Source organism: Tupaia chinensis, unplaced genomic scaffold, assembly GCF_000334495.1.
Source record: "Tupaia chinensis unplaced genomic scaffold, TupChi_1.0 Scaffold000330_1, whole genome shotgun sequence".
Classification (NCBI taxonomy): Eukaryota; Metazoa; Chordata; class Mammalia; order Scandentia; family Tupaiidae; genus Tupaia; species Tupaia belangeri.
In genome coordinates, this window is record NW_006159824.1 from 283,458 (window position 1) to 289,540 (window position 6,083).

At 47.2% G+C, this 6,083-nt stretch overlaps 2 non-coding genes across 2 annotated transcripts; both read left to right on the forward strand.

The window, feature by feature from the left end:
• The first annotated feature begins 808 nt into the window (after positions 1-808).
• On the forward strand, positions 809-890 carry TRNAS-CGA (transfer RNA serine (anticodon CGA)). The gene has a single exon. It is a non-coding gene; the product is annotated as a tRNA-Ser (tRNA).
• An 871-nt stretch (positions 891-1,761) lies between these two features.
• Positions 1,762-1,843, forward strand: TRNAS-CGA (transfer RNA serine (anticodon CGA)). Its single transcript has one exon. It is a non-coding gene; the product is annotated as a tRNA-Ser (tRNA).
• The last annotated feature ends 4,240 nt before the right edge of the window (positions 1,844-6,083 follow it).

The window sequence follows — 6,083 nt, forward strand, 5'->3', positions numbered from 1 at the left end:
AAAGAGAAGCCCACTTAACTCCCTGGTGCCCAGAGGCAACTGAGTGTGTTAGCCTCTTAAGTTTCTAGGTCACCCCACAGGAGAGGACTCCTCAGCAGGTCAGTCTAGGTAGGTAAGGGACATGGAATCATGTATCCATTCATGGTGGAGGTGTCCCAGAAAGGTGTGGGAGAGGGAAAGGACAGAATCTCTGGCTACAAAAGGAAGGGACCCTGGGAAGGAATGAGCCAACTGAGGACCCACTGCAGCCATTATTAAGTCCTTTTCACAATTGACACCCACTAACACCTGATCTATCTTGAGAGGAAACTACTACCCTGTTGATTCTGTGGCCTAACCAATTAAAGCACTTCTATAATAAGTGTGTACTCTGGGTTTGAGCCCGAGGTCCCTCAATTGTTGGAAATAGTATCCTCCAGCACATTTCTAGAGATACCTCCTTCTTCCGGAGCCAATCCTCTGTGCCCTCTGTGTTTTCGTTCCGCTACAATTTTTGTGTGTATTTGGAGGCTTCGCAGAACCAGTGTGAGTCAGGGCATTCTATTGTCCGCCCTCAAGGTTTTTGGGCACCGGACTCGGCTTTCGACTTGTCTTGTTGGGGCTGTCCAGTTGTGGCGTAGAGAGGGGAGAGAGAACGGAAGGCTGCAGCTCCAGCAAGTCCGCGGGTGACGGCTCTAAGGAAGGCTGAGCCAGCGTCGCCGAGCGGAGGCGCACGCGCACACAAGTCTCAAATCGGTGGGGGCGTGGGCGGCGGGAGGCGGGCATGTTGATAGGCAGCTATACTTGCGCAGGCCCGAGGCCGCACGCGGCTGTGATGGCCGAGTGGTTAAGGCGTTGGACTCGAAATCCAATGGGGTCTCCCCGCGCAGGTTCGAATCCTGCTCACAGCGTCAGTAGTTTTGGTTAAAGGGCATTTCTAATTCTTCCTCGTTGAGAGGAAGCAGATCGTTTTCTTCTCCCTTTTCTCCCTTGGAGGCAGCTCTCCCTACGTATCCAGTTCTCAGAGACGGAACCACCCAGAACAAGCCCGCGAGCGCCCTCTTGCGAGCCTCGGTTTCCTGTCGATCAGCAAAAGCCTCTTCACTCCCAATTTCAATTTATAACTCCCCCAAACTCTGATGATTCCTATTACTTCTCAGCAGTCTTTTATATTTCCCTAATCCATTCAGCCGCCTCCTCCACTCCTATGTTGTTGTTTTCATTCTTTCACTACAAACCACGGATTCTGGTTTCCCATTGACATGAACAGTCGTACCTACTACCTACCTGAGTTCTGTGATCACATCGCCTTGCTTTCTCTCCCTACTGTACGTTAAACGCTTCCACGGAAATAAGGCCCACCCTACACTTGCTGGATTCCCTGTCCGCCCTGGCGCACTCAGGACATCGCTCTTCTTTCCTATACCGTCTAATGTTCCCTCTCTACTGGATTATTCTCATTCTCCAAACACTAATTTCTCCCAGTTTAAAAGCTATGTTGACCCCATACCACTTATCATTTCTACTTGGATATCTAATAGGTATTACAAAGCTAAAAACATGCAGGCCAAGAGGTTGCAGGTGACATAATGGCTAGGATGCTGGACTCCCACTTGGCTGACTGCAGTTTGAGTTCTGGACCTGGTGGCTTGCTTTCTCACTTTCTTTCTCTGTCTCTCTCTGGTCAAATTTAAATAAAGAAATAAATATTTTAAATGGAGTAAAATTAAGTGAATAATGGTGATAGGCAGCTATACTTGCGCAGGCCCGAGGCCGCACGCGGCTGTGATGGCCGAGTGGTTAAGGCGTTGGACTCGAAATCCAATGGGGTCTCCCCGCGCAGGTTCGAATCCTGCTCACAGCGTCAGTAGTTTTGGTTAAAGGGCATTTCTAATTCTTCCTCGTTGAGAGGAAGCAGATCGTTTTCTTCTCCCTTTTCTCCCTTGGAGGCAGCTCTCCCTACGTATCCAGTTCTCAGAGACGGAACCACCCAGAACAAGCCCGCGAGCGCCCTCTTGCGAGCCTCGGTTTCCTGTCGATCAGCAAAAGCCTCTTCACTCCCAATTTCAATTTATAACTCCCCCAAACTCTGATGATTCCTATTACTTCTCAGCAGTCTTTTATATTTCCCTAATCCATTCAGCCGCCTCCTCCACTCCTATGTTGTTGTTTTCATTCTTTCACTACAAACCACGGATTCTGGTTTCCCATTGACATGAACAGTCGTACCTACTACCTACCTGAGTTCTGTGATCACATCGCCTTGCTTTCTCTCCCTACTGTACGTTAAACGCTTCCACGGAAATAAGGCCCACCCTACACTTGCTGGATTCCCTGTCCGCCCTGGCGCACTCAGGACATCGCTCTTCTTTCCTATACCGTCTAATGTTCCCTCTCTACTGGATTATTCTCATTCTCCAAACACTAATTTCTCCCAGTTTAAAAGCTATGTTGACCCCATACCACTTATCATTTCTACTTGGATATCTAATAGGTATTACAAAGCTAAAAACATGCAGGCCAAGAGGTTGCAGGTGACATAATGGCTAGGATGCTGGACTCCCACTTGGCTGACTGCAGTTTGAGTTCTGGACCTGGTGGCTTGCTTTCTCACTTTCTTTCTCTGTCTCTCTCTGGTCAAATTTAAATAAAGAAATAAATATTTTAAATGGAGTAAAATTAAGTGAATAATTCTTTTTAAAATATTTATTTTATTTATTATCATTATTTTTTAATTTGACCGCAGAAACAGAGAGAGGGAAAGTGAGAAACCAAGTCACCAGGTCCAGGACTTGAATCGTGGTTGCCCATGTGGGAGTCCAGTACCTCCAGTACCTTAACCACCACACCACCTGCCCGCCTAATTCTTTTTTTTTTGGAGAGGTTTTCGCTATAGGGCACGTGCACTTCCCAGAAAGACAGAAAGAGACAGAGAGACAGCGAGAAATCCCCCCCCCCCAGGGAGGATGGCCATGCCGCAATCCTTTGTCCTCCATTCTCCTCTTGGGGTCTTGGGCACACATGCACACGCACCCGGTGTGAGTTTAAGCCACCGGGTCTGGTACTTGAACCGCGGTCGACTACGTGGGAGTCCAGCGACACAGCCATTACGCTAACTGCTGGTCCCTGCCGGAAAATTCTTTAAATAATAATAATTTTAAAAAAATGTGCAGACCAAACTCCTGGTCTTCTCCCCAAATCCTGGTTCACCTATAATCTTCCATCTCAGTAAATGAAAATTCCACTCCTTCAGTTGGGTTAGACTGAAGAAATCATCTGTGATGCTTTTCTTTCCTTAACACTTCACATGGAATAGTTAGCAATTTTGATTTAAACTATTTCCAAAATTTGAGCATTTATCACTACCTTCAGCATTACACTCTGTTCTGATCCACCCTCATCTAGACTGTTGGAATATCCCCTAAGTTATTTCTGGTTTCCATTTTTGGAGAGATTCTTTTGCTATAGGGCGCGTGCGCTCACCAGGCAGACAGAGAGAGACAGACAGAAAGCAAGAAATCACCCCCCAGGGAGGATGGTCACGCCACAATCCCTTCTTCTCCTCCTCTCCGGGTCTTGGGCACGCACGCACACGTGCCCGGCATGAGTTTTCGACCACGTGGGAGTCCAGCGACATAGCCATTAACTGCTGGTTCCCTGGTTTCCATTTTTGTTGCTAGTTCCCCGAGACTGTATTCTTACCAGGCAGAGTCTTTGAAAACATAAATTAAATTCTGTCATTACCCTCTTAAAAATCTTCCAGTGGTGGGAGGCCAGTCTTGATGAGGTAGCTGGATCCCACATAACTGACTTCGATGACCCGGTGGTTTGAAACACACCCGGTGCATGTGCATACATGCCCCTAATACCCGAAAGAGTAGCCATTCCCCTGGGGGTTGCTTTTCCACTTTCCTTCTCTCTCTCTCTCTGGTGAGCACATGCATCTTCTACAATAGCAAATTAAATTTTAAAATCTTCTGGTGGAGATACATATGTGTGTTTTTGTTTTGGTTTGGTTTGGATATAGGTCACATCTATTCAATGTAAAGAGAGACACAGAGAGAGGGAAAGTGAGAAACCATCACCTCCTGCCCTGTGATCATCATGCTGCAATCCCTGTCCTCCTGGGACTTTGGCCATGTACATACATACGCCCTGCATACTTCCCAAGCCATCAGGACTCAATTCATGGAATCAGCCACGTGGGGTCCAGCCACCTTAACCGCCACACAACTCAGCCTGCCCACATTTGTGATTTTTAACATGTATAGATATAGAAATAAATACAGGGGTGGGGGCAGCATATGGCATGCTGGTGGGATGCTAGACTCCCACATGATGTACCATTGTTTGAGTCCTGGACCTGGTGGCTAGCTTTCTCACTTTCCTCTCTCTCTGTCTCTCTATCTCTCTGGTCAAAATTTTAAAATATTATGGGGCCAGCAGGTGGCATGGTGGTTAGGGGTGCTGGACTTCCACATGGTTGACTGCAGTTTGAGTCCAGTTCTGGTGGTTTTCTTTTTCTTTTCTTTTTTTTTAAAGGTTTTTGGTACCTTGCTTTCTCACTTTCCCTTTCTCACTCTCTCTCTGTGTCTCTCCCTGGACAAATTAAAATATAATAACATATAAAATTAAATAAATAAATAATTCTTAAAGATACTAGTAATGATAAAAAACTAAATATAATAATTCTTTTAAGAAATAATTATTTCATTAACTTCACTTGTTTATTTATTTTAATTTCACAAAAGAGGGGCAGAAGAGGACCAGCAGTTAGTGTACTGGCTATGCCACTGGACTCCCATGTAGTCGACCACAGTTCGAGTCCCAGACCCGGTGGCTTAAACTCACGTAGGGCACATGTGCGTGCGTGCCCAAGATCCCAAAAGGAGAACGGAGGAGAAGGGATTGAAGTGTGGTTCCCCCCCCCCGGGGGGGGTGATTCCTCACTCTCTGTCTCTCTTTCTGGCGAGCACACGCACCCTATAGCAAAAACCTCCTCCAAAAAAAAAAAAGAGAAAGAGAGGGACTTGGACTGTGGTTGGCCATGTGGGAGTCCAGTGCCCTTAATCACCATGCCACTTTTTGGCCCCTAAATAGAATAATTATTAAAAATAAATAAATACAGGGGCCAGCAGGTGGTGTGGTTGTTTGGGCACTGGACTCCTATGTGGTTGATTGCGGTTCAATTCCTGGACTTGGCAGCTTGCTTTCTCACTTTCTCTCTCCCTCTCTATCTCTCTCTCTCTCCGTGTGTGTGTGTGTGTGTGTGTGTGTCTGGTGAGCACTGCTGAGCACATGTGCCCTATAGCAAATTTAAAAAATAAATAAGGACCAGTAGATGCTGTGGTGGTTAAAGGGCCAAACTCCCATATGGCTCACTGTGTTTTGAGTACTGGACCTGATGGCTTGCTCCCCCCCACCCCCACCAATCTCTGGTGAGCGTGCATGCCCTATAGCAAATTAAAAATATTAGTACTAGGACCAAGGGATAGTGTAACGGTTATATTGCTAGACTCTCACATAGTCGATCATGGTTTGAGTCTCAAATCTGGTGACTTGAAACTCACGCCAGGTGCATGGTGTGTGGGTGCACGTAGCTCGTGTGCGTGAATGTGTGTGTGCCCAAAATCCTGAGAGGAGAATGGAAGAGGGGGTTGCAGCGTGGCCATCCCTCCTGAGGGGTGATTTCTTATTTTCTCTTTGTCTCTTTGGTGAGTGCATGAGCCTTATAGCAAAAATCTCTCTAAGGGACTGGCAGGTGACGTGGCAGTTAGCTGGACTCCCATGTAGTCGGCCATCATTCAAGTCCCAGGCCTGGCAGCTTGATTTCTCACTTTCTCTCTCTCTCTCTTCTCTCCTCTCCCTTCCCCTCCCCTCCCCTCTCCGCCCCACCCCCCATCAAATATATTGGGACCAGCAGTTAGCATAATGGCTGTGTTGCTGAACTCCCATGTAGTTGACTGCAGTTTGAGTCCTGGACCTGGTGGCTTAAACTCATGCCCAGCGAGTGTGCGTGCGTGCCCAAGATTCTGAGAGGAGAAAGGAGGTGAAGGGATTGCGGCATGGCCATCCTCGCTGGGGGGGGGGTGATTTCTGCCTTT